Source organism: Sminthopsis crassicaudata, chromosome 2 (genome assembly GCF_048593235.1).
Source record: "Sminthopsis crassicaudata isolate SCR6 chromosome 2, ASM4859323v1, whole genome shotgun sequence".
NCBI classification, from domain to species: domain Eukaryota; kingdom Metazoa; phylum Chordata; class Mammalia; order Dasyuromorphia; family Dasyuridae; genus Sminthopsis; species Sminthopsis crassicaudata.
Genome location: NC_133618.1, coordinates 324,510,047 through 324,526,283, shown reverse-complemented (window position 1 = coordinate 324,526,283; position 16,237 = coordinate 324,510,047). Strand labels below are relative to the sequence as shown.

The 16,237-nt window shown below is 35.2% G+C and overlaps 1 long non-coding RNA gene across 13 annotated transcripts in view; it reads left to right on the top strand.

Moving 5' to 3' along the window:
• The window catches only part of LOC141556315 (uncharacterized), a 75,572-nt gene that overhangs the window by 49,305 nt on the left and 10,030 nt on the right, over positions 1–16,237 (top strand). For 11 of the 13 annotated variants that reach the window (XR_012486499.1, XR_012486491.1, XR_012486501.1 and 8 more), the window contains one exon: positions 8,142–8,719. The exons of 1 other annotated variant lie outside the window; for it this stretch is intronic. This is a non-coding gene — a long non-coding RNA (uncharacterized LOC141556315). Of the gene's footprint in view, positions 1–857; positions 5,942–8,141; positions 8,720–16,237 lie in introns of those variants that run through there. One more of the 13 variants, XR_012486490.1, reaches the window with a different exon arrangement.

Sequence of the window (16,237 nt, the reverse complement as noted above, 5' to 3'; positions counted from 1 at the left end):
CTGCAGTAACAAAAGCTAGGGGTTCCTCTCCAGACAAAAAGATCAAGGGGAAGCCTTCATAAAAATAGAGCAAGGTCCCAATGAACCCTTTGCAGATTTTGTGGGACATTTGCAAATAGCTGCAACAAGAACCATCAGAGAAAATGCAGTTATAGAAATAATAACCAGACATCTGGCTAAGGAAAATGCCAGTGATGTTTGCAGAAGAATTAAATGGTGATTACACAAAGATTCTCCTTTAGAAGAGATCATTAGATGCTATGCTACAGTGGGCACAAATCCTTATTATACCCAGACTATTCTGAACATGGGAAGATAGGGTCACTCTTGGCAAGGGACTTCTAGAGAAAATTGTTGATGTTTTCAGTGTGGAAACATCTTAGAGCTCAGTGTAGATATGGAGATAGAATGAGAAGACAGGGTGAGAGAAGACCTAAAACTCTATGTCCAAAATGCCACAAGGGTTTCCACTGGTCTCAGAATGTAGATTGATCCAGGGAAATGAGAGGTGGAGCCCAGCTCCAAGATATCATACAAAAAATAGGTGGAGCCTGATGGCAGCTGAGTTTACACCCAGAAAGTCTTTAGAAGGTCAGAACTCTGATGTGATCAATCAGCCAAAAAGCAATCACATGACAGAAAATGATTACATGGTCAACCAATAGAAAAGCAATCAGATAGCAGAAAGGGTTTACAACTGGGGAGAATACAGGCCTTTTAAACCAACAGGACAGTGTCCAGTGCAAACAGCTCCAATGTAATTGCCAGATGATGAAGAGAGATTTAGAAAGTGGTAACTAGAAGGGAATTAGATAGGTTAACTGCTTGGGTGAGAGGATTTGCTTGTATTTTTACAGACAGAGAAGGAAACAGATGGAGAAGGAATCAGATGGGTGCCAATGAGTCTTATTCGCGTTGTCCATCAGAGAGAGACAGAAAAAGAGAAAAACCTCAAAACAAAGGAGAAGATCTAAGAAACATCTGACACTGAAAGAGCATGGCTGATGATAAAGACTGTTGCAGGACTTGAAAATCAACAGGAATCACTGGATTCCCTAACACAAGATGAGACTATTTCAGGACTTCAAAATGTGCAGGAAATTATTGGATTCCTAGCACATGAACTAATGGACAATGGATTCCTTTTGGACTATTTCTAGGACTTATGAATATGTATAATTCCTCATGTGTTATGTTACTATGTGCTTATGTAATTTATGTAATTATATGTAATACCTCTATTGATGGATTTATGTATACCTGTTTCAAGTGAGCCCCTTCAGAAACCCGCTAATCTGATTTGATTTCCCATTTCCTTTGATGTTTTCATCTCTTTGAGAACTCAGAGAAAGTGTGACCAACTCCTTTTTATGATGTTTTCACTTCTTTTTTGAGCAGTTAGGGAAAACATGATCACCTTCTTTTTTGGGGTTCTCACCTCCTTGAGAAGTCAGGGAGGTCATGACCACCCTATGTTCTAAATCAAAAGAAAGGGGGAGATGTTAGGATTCTTACAAGGTGCTAAGTCACTGGAATGGATAGAGACAATAATTATCTAATTTAGCATAGTACTTAACAATTCTCTAGTTCAGTAATGTACTTACTAGAATTCCACAAGATTCACACTTTTAAGAGAGCATATTTTTAAGGAGCTCCCAGAAGCCCAGGGAGAACCCAGAAGCCCACTCTCTTGGAGGTGGAGTTCATTCCAATTTCCACCTTTGTGCTGGATGGAGACATTGAGGCACTTTGGGAGATTCAGAGTCAGAATTCAGTCAAGGAAATTCACAAATCAGGCAGAACAAAGGAAGACAGAGAAGTGGTAGCAGGCTGTCCTGTGGAGAACACTGAAGCCAAGATCTGGAAGGCCTCCAGAAAACTAGTGAGCCCCACGTGAAGGAGATAAGATTTGGAAAGAGTAAAGGATTTGGGCTACTGTCTGCATTTGGGATTATTGAACTGAACTGAAACTAAGGCTGCCTTCAAAAGTTCCCCAAGAAACCTGCTCCCAGAGAACAATTATAATTTAGAGAAGAGAACATCACAGTGAGATAAAAAGTGGAAAGCTAGAAGAAAGGTAAGAAGATACCAAAGGTAGAAATAACTACAATTTTCCAGACAACCCTGTCCAAGAAACTGCCATATGGACTGCTGAAAAATCATTTGATCTGGCAAGCATTCCAAGAATTGGCACATGCTCATTTAATATGAGGGTTGAGGTATTTTCCCTTCTCTTTCCCTTCCTATTTTAGCAACTAAGGAAAATAAAAAATGAGTGGAGCTAGTAACTGAGAAAATGAAGAAAGCAGAGAAGAAAAAAAAAAAGGCTTATGGTATAAAAGCAATGATAGCACAAAGATTTTAGCTTTTAATATAAAAATTTAAGATTATACCTTTCATTTCCCTGGGAAGATGTCACTATTAAGTTGGAAGAATTCAAGAGATTCAACTAGTCCTGAACAAACATGGTTCATTAGGTGCAATATCATTTTCAAATGTGCATGTGGAGTTGAGAGAGAGAGAGAGAAGAAGGGGAAAAATATATGGAGCAGGGGGCAGTGGATAGAGCACCAGCCCTGAAGTCAGGAGGACCTGAGTTCATATCTGACCTCAAACACTTAACACTTCCAGCTATGTGACCCTGGGCAAGTTGATTAATCCCAATTGCCTCAGGGAAAAATATATTTGGAACAGCAAGCAGAGATAGGACTTATGGGGAAGGGATTCTGTCAAAGGAACTCTAAGGTACAATATTGCAAGTTACTTTGGGAATTTATATCTATATTTAGGATGAATGCTCATCTGAGCAGCTCTTGTTTTCCTCTTTTTAATAAAAACTTTATTTTTTTATAACATTACATTTATGCTTGTAATCAGGGAGTTGACCATGATATACTAAAAGATTTCATATATATGTTTTCCCAGGGTTTCCTGAGTAGAGACCTTGAGTAAAGCAGTGAAGTATACCTTGGACTTTCTAATTACAGGAACAATCTAAAATTAGAACAAAACACATTAAGAAATCAACAATGTCTTAAGGAAAAGCCAAGGCTGTTGTTCTGAGAGAGTAAATTTTATAAGGCTCATAAAACCAGGAAAATTAATTATTGCTGGACCTGTATGATTAGATTGTTACTAATTTATTATAAAAGGGGAGACAATTTAATTTATTTACAAGAAAAGCCTAAGAAATATTTCTTGAATACAGTTATTTCTTGCTTACATTGAAAGCTCAAGTTATATATAAATATTTTGAGATAAATATTTTATATGGGTGTGGCCCCTGTGCATGCTATGGCTTCTTGGAGCCACAGTGAGAATTTTACAGGCAAGCTAAAACATATTGAAGGTAATTGACAAGCTTCAAACCCATCAGTGAGCTAGAGGGATATTTAATTCAAACATGTGAAGATTTCCTTCAGAACAGGTGAACAAGAACAATTTTTCCAATAGCCAAAAATGGTAGAATGATAGCAAGGACGACAAAAACATCTACTACATTGTCAGTCATCCTGACTTTGTCTTGCCACTGTGTTTTGATCACTCTGGAAGAAAGAGTGAGGTTGACAACTTTGTCCTCATTTAAATCCAATTCACATTCAAGTCAAGACATCACCCTGTGATATCATTGGTCTTTGAAAATAAAGGATGAACTGCAAACTAAATATCCAAAGATTTTATTTCTAAACTTGGCTTGCATTATCTCTAAATAAATACATCAGATTATGTGGGTAAGATAAACAAGACTTCACCCAAAATTTTGAAGTATGAGATCATAGGATTTAGGGTTGAAAAGAACCTTAGAATTTATCCAATGGTGAAACTAAGTAATTCATAGAGTTAGGATCATTTCTTAGAGCAATTATTTTTTTAATACATATGAGACAAATTTGTCATTTATATTTATTAAAAAACCAAAAATGTTAGTTTCCCTATTAGAAAGAGCACTGGATAGGTGTCAGGATTAGCTTCTACTTATTTAACTTTATAATAGCTTTTAATTTTTCAAAATACATTTTAAAATGATAGTTTTCAACATGCACCCTTGCAAAACCTTGTGTTCCATATTTTTCTCCCTTCTTCTTGACCTCCCCTTCTCCCTAGTCTGCAAGTAATCCAATATAAGTTAAACATGTGCAGTTCTTCTAAATATATTTCCATGTATATCATCACTACAAAAGAAAAATCATATCAAAAAGGAAAAGAAATGAGAAAGAAAAAATCAAGCAATCAAACAACAACAGCAGTTAAAAAAAGGTGAAAATACTCCTTTGTGATCCATATTCAGTCTTTATAGACTTCTCTTTGGATTCAGATGACTCTATCATATTAATTTCTATTTATGATCCCACAACTTATTAGCTATGTGACTATGGACAAGTTACTTTTTTTGTTCCAGTTCTTCTTTTAGTTACCTGTAAAATGGGTATGTTATCTGGGCTATATTCTTTAAAGAGTTATTGTAAGAATCACAAAGGAAAATTATTTGTCAATTATAAAGCTATATAAGTATAAGATATTATTGTTATAAACTAAGTAAGTCAAAGTGGGTTATTTAAAAAAAGATCTTTTAAAATATCATTTTTATTTCCAGATGTAGCTTTGGCTATACCCAGCTAGTGAACCATCCCTTATAAACAGATATAAAAAGAGAAAAAAAGTTCAGTAAAACCAATGAACATTACATATTTCTGTCAGCAAATGCAATGTTCCATAGAAATAGTTATTTATCTCAACAAAGAAGGAAAAGACGCATTTTCTCAATCTTTTCTGGCCCTTGATCCTTAAAATAATACAGAATATAATTCTAATTGTTATAACCATTATTTCATATTGCTTTCCTAATTCTGTTTACATCAATCTGCATCAGTACATATAAGTATTCCCATATTATCCTGAATTCTGTTTTTTATTTAAAGCTTTTTATTTTCAAAACATATGCATAGTTTTCAACATTCACTCTTGCAAAATTTTGAGTTCCAAAATTTTTCTCCTTTCTTTTCCCCTACCCTCTCCCCTAGATAGTAAGTAATCCAATATATGTTAAATATGTGTAATTCTTCTATACATATTTTCACAATTATCATGTTGCATAAGAAAAATCAGATCAAAAAGGAAAAAAATGAGAAAGAAAAGAAAATGCAAACAGAGCAGCAGTAAAGTGAAAATACTATGTTGTGATCTACACTTAGTTCCCACAGTCTTTTCTCTCAGTACAAATGGCTCTCTCCATCACAAGACCATTGGAAGTGTCCTGAATCACCTCACTGTTGAAGAGAGCCATGTCAATCAGAGTTGATCATTGTGTAATCTACTTGCTGTGTACAATGTTCTCTTGATTCTACTCACTTCATTTAGCATCAGTTCATGTAAGTCTCTCCAGGCCTTCCTGAAATCATCTTGCTGATTATTTCTTATAGAACAATAATATTCCATAATCTGAATTCCTTATGTAAATTATTTTTGTGGTACAATAATATTTCATTACATTTATGTAGCACAATTTGTTAGCCATTTCTGCTGGATGGAAATCTACTTTGTGCCATTTCTTTGCCATGAAAAGGGGTTGGAAAAAGTAAAAGGAATAAATATTTATTAAGAACCTACTATTTTACAGTAATTGTGTTATGAACACTTCGTAAATATGTCATTTGATCCTCAAAACAGCCCTAGAAGATAGGCGTTATTAGTAATCCCTTTTTACAACTAAGGAAACTTTAGACGTTAAGTAACTTGCCTAGGAATACACAGTTAGTAAACATTCTGACATTCGATTCAAACTCAGGCCTTTCTGACTACAAGTCCAGCTCTCTATCCGTTGAGTCATTTGTTACTGTAAACAGTTAAATGCAAAGAGCTGCTGTGAATATTTTGTCTGTGAAGAAATAGTGTAGTAAATAGAGCACTTTATTTGTAGTCAGGAAGATCTGAATTCAAATACTGCCCCAGAAATTACCTGCACGATTCTGGGAAAGTTATTCAATTTCTTTGACTCTCAGTATAAAAGAATAAAATTTGTTAAAAAAAAAAAAAAAGGGGGGGGGAGGCTTAGCCTCAGAGATCTCCAAGGTCCTTTCTAGCTTGAAATCTAGAAACTCATGATCCTATATTATATCTGTTGACCATTTGAATTTACATATTTGTGTTAATTCCCCATGTATCCTGAATGTGATTCTTATCAGAGATATTTGATGCAAAGAGGTTTTATTTTTCATTCTTTAAGATAAGTAATTTCAATAATGGTTTCTTAATTCATTATCATTGCATTCTGTGTAATCATAGCATACTGTTGTTAGTCTATGTATGATTTTTGAGCCATTCTATTATGCTAGAAATGGGGTTTATTTAAACCCATAATAGACTTGGAAATTTCCCCTTTTTGAATCATAAAAGACACTGTTATCTTTTTTTATGAAGGGATAGAGTTAGAGACTGAACCTGGTATTTCATGGTTTAGGGAATTAAATGAGGAAATTCCTTTTACCAATGCATGTTGGCACCTTCTCTGTCTTAGAGAGTTGCCTTTAGAGAACTGAGAAGTTGTAATTCAAGGTCATAAAGCCAGAATGTGTCAAAGTAATACTTGAAATCAAGTTTCCTTCACTATAAGACTGCCTTTTTCCAGTATCTTACACATACTTCCTATTGTAAAGGTTCCCTATGTTTTTATTATATTATATATTATTATATAATATGTAATATTTTATTATATTATATACTATTATATCTATTCTCTCTCTGAGTCTGTCTCTATCTCTCTCTGTCTCTCTCTGTCTGTCTCTGTCTCTGTCACTCTCTTTCTCTTTCTCTCTCTCTCTCTCTCTCTCTTTCTTTCTCTCTCTGTATATTACATAATTTTTTTTTGGTGACATGACTAAAGTTAATTGACTTCTCCAGGGTCACACAGATATAAATGTTAAGTATCTGAGGCCAGATTTGAAATCAGGACTCCAATGCAAGTGCTCTATTTACTGAGTCATCTAGCTGCACGCAAACTGAAAACCAATGAACAAATGCCTTTTTAAACTTTATTATACATCCAAATACAATTCAAGGAATGTAATTCAATTCAACAACCACTTGGGAAATACTTACTACAGTTTGAACCCTATATTATCATGGGCAGAGGATGAATCACCAACTGATGATATTACTATTCTACCAATTTGATTGTAAGGGCATGAGTCATGGAACCCTCTAGTCTCTAAATAACTAAAAATGAATAGAGGTAGAGGGTAATGGAATGGCATGGGGAGGTGAAGCGTGAGTAGGTTATAACACATTATTAGTAAAGAACTATGGAGGAAAACTGTAGTAAAGAATGCCATGAAAGAAATGTGTAATTGGAAAAGAAAATACCCTAGTCATCTGCAGAGAGAAGGAGAGATAACCAGTGGATAGCTCATGATGTCAAGAGAAAGTAAGGAAGATCTTGTCATTTATAATCAATACTTCAGAGATCTCCTTTGGTGAATGTGTGGTAGGAAGTTGTCAAGAGTTGCAAAGATGGGTAGAAATGGATAGGTTTCAATTTGCAACACTGGAAAGAAGATTGAAATTGAGAAAATCACAGATATATTTGAATATTGGAGTATGTAATGTTCTAAACTGGAAATATAAAGATTAAATAAGAAACAGTTCCTTTTGTTTTTAAAAGGAGTTCACTAATAGTTGGGTGAGATATACTAAAATGAATGATATGACATAGAATGTGATGAAAGGTTGACCAAATGTAAGAAATATGAGGAAAGGGAGATCAATTTTAGCTGTGGGGGAAAGAAAGCTATCAATTAATTTTTATGCAAGCCAGGCTTTTTGGAGCATTGCCCAGTTGGCCTAACATGGAGGCTTCTGCATTCTCTACCATGGGTGTGGGTAGCTTCCTTTGATTGGCTCCTTGAATCTTTAAAACTAATGAGTTTAAGCAGTAACTCTTTTTTTTTTTTTTTTTCTGTTTCTCACTTCTGCTCATTCATTTCTGTATTTTCCTTCCTGTTGCACATTTACCCACACCATGGATATCATGAACTAAACCAGGGAAAAGGAAGGACTTCTTTCCGCTGTTCTTCTTACCCTACCTCTGAAAAATGGATTTGTGATTTTTGTTTCTGTTTTGTTTTATTTGTCCTTTCCAATTTCAGGTGTCAACAGTGATATCCATTAGGCTTAGAAGTTGGAGCCTTGACTCTCTTGGAGTCGGTATTCCTAGAAAGATGCTACAACTGGCTAGTCCAGCATAGAAGCCCTGAAAAGCTGTTGTACTTGGTACTCAAGACAGAGCATTGTTTTGGACTTGAAATGGTGATTGTTCCCCACAGGAACTGAGCTAACCTGTGAACTTAATTCCCTTTATCTCCCTAGAGACTGAGGTGGAACAAGGTTGGGGGGGAGGGTTGTGGCTGGGCAGGAGTGAAAACCTGGTTTTCCTGGCAGGAAAGACCATGATGTCATCAGTGTTACACTAGCATTAGGTTCTGAAAGAATAGAGTGATTTTCTTCCAGTTGATCAATGATGGACAGAAACAACTACACCCAGAGAAGGAACATTGGGAAGTGAATGTAAATTGTTAGCACTACTGTCTATCTACCCAGGTTACTTACACCTTCGGAATCTAATACTTAATGTGCAACAAGAAAATGGGATTTACACACATATATTGTATCTAAATTATACTGTAACACATGTAAAATGTATGAGATTGCCTGTCATCTAGGGGAGGGAGCAGAGGGAGGGAGGGGATAATTTGGAAAAATGAATACAAGGGATAATATTATAAAAAAATTACTCATGCATATATACTGTCAAAAATTATATATATAAAAAAAGAATAGAGTGATTTCATAGGCAGATTAAGGAGCAAGAAACCATTCTTAACTTGGAAGATAGTTCTAAAGAGAACAGATTGAGCATAGGGAATTCATATATGTAATAGGTGCTCAGTAAATAAGTAAGAACTAGAGTTATCTTTGCTATTTGCATCCTTATCACATAGCACAATGTTCTTGACACATAGTAAGTGCTTATAAATGCTTTCCCATTCCAAGAAATTATACAAGCCTGAACTAAGATTGTTGTAATGGGACTGTAAAGGAGGGAAACATATGTGAGATATTGTGAAAACAGAATTGATAGTCCTCAGCAAATAATGAGATGTGAGGGAGAGGGGAAGGAAAAACTCAAAGGAGATTTTGAGGTTGAGAGCCTGAGAGGATAGTGGAAATTAATGGGAGAGGCAGGTTTTGTGGAGGGGAAATAATAAACTTAATTTGGGATATATGGAATTTAAAAGGCTATGTGTGTAGTGCTGTTTTGGTAATGCAAAATATGCTTTGACAGAGGAGTTAGTGTCTATGAAAAGAATGCACATGGAGCTTCCCCCCAAAATAAAGAGAGGGCATGAATAAGGAAGGAAGGGGATTCTCAGCTAGGGAGTGGGAGCCAGAACCATGCGAAGGACTGGGGAAACTGGAAGTTCTGAGGAGTAAATGTCCTAAACAAGGATTGTAACTGTTACTAAACAGTATTTAAGAGGGGCAGAACAGGATTACATTGCTGAAACTACATTGACTCATGAGAGTGGAATTAGTAATTCTTTTGTCTTCATCATCCCTTTTGCTAGTCTTCTCTAGGGGAATATGTCTATCTTCTTGAAACTTATCTATTTTTTTTAAGAATGAGTTTACCCTTTCAGCTTATCTGTCTTTAAAGTAGCATTGCATTGCTAGCCCATGTGCATAATTGCACAGGAAAAAACTACTTGAGAAGCAATAAATGAAAACTGTTATATTTTTCCAGCAGGCTATTCTTTTGGGCCCAGGGTGGGAAAATAGAATTAATGATTAATACTTATATTTTTTCAGAGTATATATATATATATATATTTCAAGATCTCTGTCTCTCTGGCTCTGGCTCTCTCTTTCTTTCTTTCTCTTTTTCTATCCCCAGATTGTACCATTCTTTGAAATAGTAAAAAATAAATTGAACAAAAATATATAATATAGTGGTCATATTTTATAGATGTATACAACATCCTATCTTAGTTCTCCCCCTGAGTCTTTGGGGTGTGGGTGGGGAGACAATTTGTTCCTGTTCTTTAGTGAACTATAAACCTGAAGTTAACTTTTCCAAGTATTAATGAAGATGTAGTTTTGGGGAGGGTGGATTTTCCTGAATTTGAAGAAGAGTCAATTTTTTTTCCTTTCTCCTCTATTAAAAAATCCATCATCATCAGAAAATTATATATTGGAAGGTAACTGTGTGAGGTTCTATCTAGTTCATTCTCTTGCTTTAATTCAAGACTAAACAGTTCTTGGTTTAATTTTTCTTTTTGAATTCAAAACCTCTGAAAAGAGTATCATTATCCCTATTTTTATAGCAGAGGAAATTGAAACTTTGGAGAGTTTAAGTAATTAGGTTGCAGAGCTATGAAGAAACTCCAGACTTTTTATCCAGTCCTCTAGCCCACCTCTAACACACGCCATTGCTATTACTCATGCTTTTTAAAAGCTAACCCATTTGGCTGTCATGTGGCTGTTAATCAGTGAGAGTCTGTGTCTGAATGAAAAGCTTCTTTTTGTCTAAATGACTGTCATTGAATACAATTTCACCAAGTCCTCTAAACAATTAGCTTTTTTAGGTTCAAAGAACAGTTTCACATTTTCTCTGATTATAGATTTATAGCTAAATAGCTCTACATGATTATTCTGCTTTTAACCAACATCAAAGTTAATTGTGCCTTAAAGTAAATATTGGTCTTTGTTTCATAATAACTAGCAGTCACATATATACGTTTGAAGAAATGGATAGTTCTATATCACTAAAATGATCAGCTGGTCAACATGCCCCTGGATAAAGAGAGCAATGAGGGTGAATTCTAGGTGTTCAGAAAAGCTGCTCCTTTCTGTTCTTGATTTAATCTATAATTTAAAAAAAGAGATTCAAGTTCACAAATATTTGTGGAATATCCACATTTTGTAGTTTATATCAAATCTTTTGCTCTCTCAGAGTTTCTGTCTTATCTATATGCTAGAATAACATACCCTTCACAATTTAATTCCACAAGCATGAATTATGTATAAATTCTGTGCCAAGAACTCTCCTCTGGGGTCAAAAAGATAGAAATAAAATGGTCTCTGACTTTAGAGAGCTTATATTCTGTTGACTTAAGAATTTTATTAAGAATTGCTTGCTTGTAGATCCATAATGCCATTGGCAGAGGTCCTTTCTTCACTGATACAAATCATAATCCTTCTATAGTTTCTTATCCTGTCCAGTTTTCCCTCATATTTTTCCACAAATCCTCCAAAGAAGATCCATATAATATTCTAGAGACTTTCTTCTCATTCTTTTACTATCTCAATGTCCAGTCCAATTATCTGTCTATTGGCTATTATTCTTACTACCCAATCAGCCTCTCATTTCTAATTTCAAAGATATATATGTATATATTTTTTGCATTATAGTCTGCTTACACTCACCAATTCAATCAATTGAATTCAAACAGCATTTATTTAGGCACCTACTATATGTAAGGTATCACTATGTATATTTCCATTGCCCATTGGAGCTATATGTAATTGTAATTTCTTTTATAGCCATATAAAATTATCAGGAGAATATTGATATGAAATAAATGGATTTTTACAGTGGTCGGCAGTTTAGGAACACTGAAATTACTGTACAGTTTCCCAAATTCCATCTAGTTTGATATCTTCCTCTTGCTCCATTCTTGCTCCAAATTTTGTACATGGATCTCCATTAAAGATAACCTGGCTAATATGTAATTGGCGATGGGTTTTTGAAGAAAAGATTTCTAAGGTTCCTCTTAAAGGACCAACAATCTTTACAGATGCCTCCAAAGAAAATATTTGTGCTGTATACTCTCATGATTTAACCATAAAGAGAGTAGTCAGGACTCCTTTTCAGTCCACTCAACAGAATGAATTATTTGCTATCATGCTAGCTCTTATTTATTACCCAGGAGACGTAAATATAATTACTGATTCGGCCTGTTCAGTAGGTATAGTACAAAGAATTGCCACAGCCCAAATAAAATTTGCAGCCTCTAATATTTATCAGCTTTTTAAGGAATTTCAAGAGCAAGTGAGAAAACATCCAGGCAAGATTTATATCTTGCATGTCCACTCATATAGTGGACTTCCAGGTCCTATTTTTGATGGAAATTCAAAGGCAGATAGCCTTCTAACCATGTTAGCCAGTAGTCCTTTATTTCAGGAAGCATAAGAATCTCAGTCTAAATATCACCAGGCTGCTTGAGCTTTATGTTTACAATTTGGAATAACAAGAGAGGAAGCTAGGAGCATAGTAAAAAGCTGTACAGCTTGTCTTCCTTTCCATGCTCCTACATTCCCTCCAGGGAAGAATCCTCATGGTTTGAGACCCAATAAAATATGGCAAATGGATGTGACCCACTATAAATCTTTTGGTCGTCTGTCTTTCATCCACGTGGTAGTAGATACCTTTTCAGGATTCACTTTTGCAGTGCCAACAGCAAAACATACAGCCTGAGTGGTCACTGAATTCCTTATCCAAGCATTTGCAATTATGGGTGTGCCACAAGAAATAAAAACAGATAATGGACCTGCATATAGTTCTAAACATTTTGCACACTTCTGTGGGCAGTATAAAATATTACACATTACTGGAATACCTTTTAATCTGCAAGGTCAGGCAATAGTAGAGAGAAGAAACAGAGACATTAAGACACTCCTCCAAAAACAAAAGAAAGGGGGAGCCACAGGTAGCCCTAGGGAACTTCTAAATTTAGTTCTCTAAACAATTAATTTTCTAATTTTTGACAAAGATGCACTGGCTCCGGCAGACAGGTTTTATAACCCACCAGAAGGGCAGTGTCCAGTGCGAGCAGCTCCACTGTCCTTAGATAATCACCAGGTGATGTGGAGAGACCCAGAAAGTGGTGAATGAAAGGGACCAGATAGATTAACTGCTTGGTAGAGAGGGTTTGCTTGTATTTCTTCAGATGGAGAAGGAATCAGATGGGTGCCAATGAGTCGTATTCGCCTTGTCCATTGGAGAGAGACAGAAAAAGAGAAAGACCTCAAAACAAAGGAGAAAATCTAAAAACATCTGACACTGAAAGAGCATGGCTAATAAGAAGACTGTTAAAGAACTTTAAAAACCAGCAGGAATCATTGGATTTCCTAACACAAGATGAGACTAATGGACAATGGACTTATAGACATTTATAAATTCTCAATTTATGATTATTTGATCATGTTATTTATTACATACTTCTAGCATGTATTATGTTACTATGTTACTATGTGTTTATGTAATCTATGTAATTATGTGTAATACCTCCCATATTGATGGATTTATGTTTCAAAGTCATGACCACCCTATGTTCTAAATCAAAAGAAAGGGGGAGATGTTAGGTTCTTATTAAGTGCTAATGAGATAATGAGATATTAGGTTCTTACTAAGTGCTAAGTTGGTACTTGACAATTCTCTAATTCCGGCCTTTCCTGGGGAAGAGCTTGCATGCTTAGGAGGAGCAAGTTCATTGGTTGAAGTAATTCTTCCCAGAAGCCCTTGCATTATGCCACCTCCATTCTCTGGGAGGATAAAGAGGGCAGCTCCGGAGGAAAAAGGGAGTCTCTGCTCTAGACCAGACTTGAGGCAGCTCTCTGCAGGAAGGGAAATCACTTCTCTGGATGAGAGTTAACAGCAACTGTCTGGAGACAATGGTTCTCTACAGGAAGAAGAATCTGTCCGAGAGATCTGAGTTGATACTGCAGATCTCCTCTCAGAGAGATCGGCAGCTTCTGGAGAAAACATCACATTACAATCTAGCTGCATGACATCATAATTTTTCAAATTCACTTTGCTTTTCTACTGTGGATAATCATACTCAAATTTATTCATATTATTGTAGATTTATTTGAACAAATCATCATTTCATGAGTTGTTATGAGTTGAATGCAAATAGTTTGATGTAATTTGCAAAGAAATATTTGGAAAATTTTTCTATCAATTGGATATATTTCTTTAGATTGTAATTAATGATACTTGTGAACACATACACATATTTATGCTGGGTAAAAGAGGCCATTCTCTCCCTCATTTTTTACTTAGACTTTATAATTGATTGGGTCTTGCTTCAGTGAAACTGAGACCTGTTAAAGACTTTAACTTTAAAAGATCAAAGTCTTCCACTGCATTCAGGGTCATCTCGACCCTGTCTCTACTCATCTCGATCTGTATCTTGCCACTGGACACAGAAGAGTCTGGAGGAGAAAATAAGGCTGTTGATTTTATACAGTCCTCCCACACTTAAATCCAATTCACTTGCATATGGCATCATTTCCCTGATGGATATCATGGTCTTTTTAAAACTGAAAAATAATATCACATACATGTATATATATATTGTACATATATGTATACATATATATATGTACATATATTCACATGCACATATATATATATGTATAAAGGTATCATTATTTAACTAGATATAGACATACATACATTTGTTTATTTGATGTCAACTTAATTACTTACAATTACAACCAACTTGCTATCAATACTCAGTAGGCAGTTAAAATTATTTTTGTAGTGGAATCTTTCAGGGATCTCTCTCTCTCTCTCTCTCTCTCTCTCTCTCACACACACACACACACACACACACACACACACACACACACACACACATCTAGTCCAAGGAAAGTCTGCAAAGCTATTTTTTGCCTTATTAGAACAAATGCTTTTTTAAACTTTAATAAATGAACACAATAGAGCTTAACATACTATAAATATCTGCTACTTGAGTGATAGAAATGATGTAATCTTCTGAAGAAAATTATCTTCTAAAACTTTGCTAATCTCTTCTCATATTTCCATCATATTCTTGATGCAGGGCATAGAACACTTAAAAAAAATTAAAACGAACAATTAGCAATTATAAGACCATAGTTGCGGTATTTTCTCATTAGATTTTAAACAGCTCCATCATTTGTGACATTTTCCATTCTTTTGTGTGTGTTTTTCTACTATGAAATATCTTTAAAAATGATGCCTTAGTGCCTTTAAAATTATGTCACCTCTAACACAGATTGTATCTTTAAGAACTTGGCTAAACCCTGTCACTCTTTACAACTTCATCTTATTAGTCATCATTACCACTTTCTTCCCATAATACATCAGATACAGAAATGGAAGAGGTCAAATGGAATGGTTCTATTATTGCTACAGATGAGAACAGATCATTATAATAATGATGGAAGTTTTATTTCATTTGATGCCTGTTGTCTTTCCAGTTTCATCCACAAATGCTATTGGAACAATGGGGGTTTAGCCAGATTTCATGCCAAACAAGTTCTTTTTTCTCTTCAATTGCTTTTCAACATCTTGTCAGAAAATATTATTCTCAACCTTTCCTCTTCCACCTCTATAATGCTGTGCAATTGTTATGCTACTTTAAACCTGGACTTAAATAATATGTCTCACCCCTTGGTGTGGAGATAAAATTTTGTTAGCTAAAGCAGTTTCTTGGGTCTTTTTAAACTACTCTTAGTTATTAATTAAACTTTTCCAGAAATAACAATGTTATTAATTACATTAAATTAAACTTTTTCAGAAATAACAATTTTTATCCATTTCCCATTCTCCCAAAGTTGATAGATTATTTAAAGGTTTGTATGGCACTATTGGAAATACATGCAGTATCTTCTTATCTATATCTTTTTATATCCTATTATATTTACTTTAATTTTCCTCATAAACAATTGATAGTCTGAATATGATGAGACAGCTGATTCTGAATCAATTGATTCCTGTCAAGGTACAAAAGATATTGGGGGATAAGGATATGGTTCTTGCAATATGTAGGGCAAAAGGCATTAGACTGAGGATGAGAAATCTAACCTTTCTTTTTTAGCACCCATCTTTTTGTGGTGGCATTCTTTATTGCTCACTTTGAGTCCTGACATTCTACAAAGAGAATTGGTGCCATCAGCCCCTGATCTTTTGGGGATAGGATTGTTGTTGTTTGTTGTTGTTATCATTGTTCTTCCTTCTTTCCTCCTCTTTCTCCTCCTCCTCCTCCTTCTTCCCTCTTTCTTCTTCCTTTTCTTTCTCCTGCTCTTTTTCCCCCTCCTCTTCTTTCTCTCCCTCCTTCTGTTACCTCATCTCCTCTTCCTCCTTATCATCCTCCTTTTCCTTTTTCTCCTCTTTCTCCTCCTCTTCCTCCTTCTT